Source organism: Heterocephalus glaber, unplaced genomic scaffold, assembly GCF_053883595.1.
Source record: "Heterocephalus glaber isolate CG9 unplaced genomic scaffold, H.glaber_assembly_v1.0 deba00001497, whole genome shotgun sequence".
Classification (NCBI taxonomy): Eukaryota; Metazoa; Chordata; class Mammalia; order Rodentia; family Bathyergidae; genus Heterocephalus; species Heterocephalus glaber.
The window spans coordinates 64,990,970-64,992,798 of NW_028258320.1; the positions used below are offsets into that span (position 1 = coordinate 64,990,970).

General features: G+C 38.2%; 1 non-coding gene and 1 pseudogene across 1 annotated transcript; one reads left to right on the plus strand and one right to left on the minus strand.

The window, feature by feature from the left end:
• The first annotated feature begins 635 nt into the window (after positions 1–635).
• LOC101717476 (large ribosomal subunit protein eL38 pseudogene) lies at positions 636–1,315 on the plus strand (annotated as a pseudogene).
• Positions 1,316–1,573: 258 nt separating this feature from the next.
• LOC147825728 (U11 spliceosomal RNA) lies at positions 1,574–1,709 on the minus strand. The gene has a single exon (XR_015440605.1). It is a non-coding gene; the product is annotated as a U11 spliceosomal RNA (small nuclear RNA).
• Positions 1,710–1,829: the final 120 nt, after the last annotated feature.

The following is a 1,829-nucleotide window of genomic DNA, read 5'->3' on the forward strand; positions in this document are numbered from 1 at the left end:
TGTTGAGGTGCATGTCTGTAATCCCAGTATTCTAGAGGCTGAGGCAGGAGAATCACATGAATTTGAGGTCAGCCTGAGTTACACAGGAAGACTCTGTTTCAAAAAAAAAACAAAAAAACACCCCACTCCATCCCCCCAAAAAACAAATTCAAGGCCAGCCTAGGAAACTTAGAGCCTGTATCAAAATATAAAATTTTTTGTTTGTTTGAGACAGGGTCTTGCTATGTAGTTCAGGCTGGTCTTGAACTCACTTTGTAGCCCAGATTGGCCTCAAACTTGTAGTGATCTTCCTGCCTCAGCTTCAAAACATTTTTAAGGGCTTCTTAATGTAGCTCAATGGTACTAGAGCCTGGTTGCAATGCCCTACCAAATACAAATAAATAAACTTTTGATTGCCTTATGATCACTGACTAGGAATAAAAGGATATTAAATACTGGAAAAGCAGGACAATTGGCAGAAAAAGAGAAACTTTTATAATCACTAGAGTCATGATCAATTCAGACAAGAATCATCAATAAACACTAAAGGTAGTAGAGAAATAACGTGGGGAAAAGTGTACTTCAATGAACTCTAAGAGATTACCTCGCTTCTTTTCCATTCTCTTTGGCCCTCACCCTCTGAGCTCCTCATTGCCATGCCTTGAAAAATTGAGGAAATCAAGGATTTTCTGCTCATAGCTAGGTGGAAGGACACCAAACCTGTAGAGATAAAAAAGAACAAAGATAACGTGAAGTTCAAAGTTCGTTGCACCTTGCTGATCACAGGCAAAGAGAAGGCAGAGAAACTGAAGCAGCCCCTGCCTCCAGGCTTGTTAGTAAAGGAGCTGAAATGAATCAGACAGACTGATGTGAAGTAGATTAAAAAACTTTAAAAGTCAATAAAAAAAATTACCTCACAGCTTACTTATCAATTCGAAGAATAAAACGTATCTTTCCAAAGAAGAAATCTGGTGAACATAATTTTAGCCAAGTGATCAAACTTAACATCACCAATGTTGGGACAGTTCAACTCCAGGTAGCTCCTAACATAACATACTGAGGACACAATAGCACCCACACAGTATTCCTGTGAAAAATATCACTTGAATCTGATTAGGAGGAAACAGCCAATCTAAATCCAGGGCCTGAATTTCACTCATTCATTCATTCATTCAGTACTGAGAGTGAACTCAGGGCCTCACAAATGCTAGGTAAGCTTTCTACCACTGAGCTACATCCCAGCCCAGAGGGCCTGAACTTTTAAAAAGTGCCTATATAAAATGATAAATACAATTATGATAAATTACTGTTTTATTTTATTTATTTTTTTGCAGTACTTGGGATTGAATTTAGAGCTTCACACATGCTAGGCAAATGCTTTATCACTGAGTTACATCCCCACCCCTTATTTTATTATTGCTTTTTTTTTGGAGACAGGGTTTCTGCTGTGTAGTTCAGGCTGGCCTTGAACTCAGGCTGGTCTCAAACTCGTAGTGATCCTCCTGCCTCAACCTCCCCAGTGCTGGGATTAAAAGCATGCACCACTATGCCTGATTTTATTTTTATTTTTCACCTGATTTTATTATGACTTTTAAGAGTGGCCAGGATCAACTATCACCAAATATCCAAATACCCAAAAAAATTATGCTTCTCAAATCTCTTCATGTCTGTTCCACAAGAAGAACAACTGAGTTGCCCTATGGATTCCACTCACAAGAGAAGCCCTTTTTAAAATTGTTTTTTCAGTGCCAAGGATTAAATTAGTATTTTAAATAAGAAGAGAGAAAAACCACACATTAAGTCTAGTATGTTACCTTAAGAGGGGAAAAAAATGAGAGGACACACGTAGA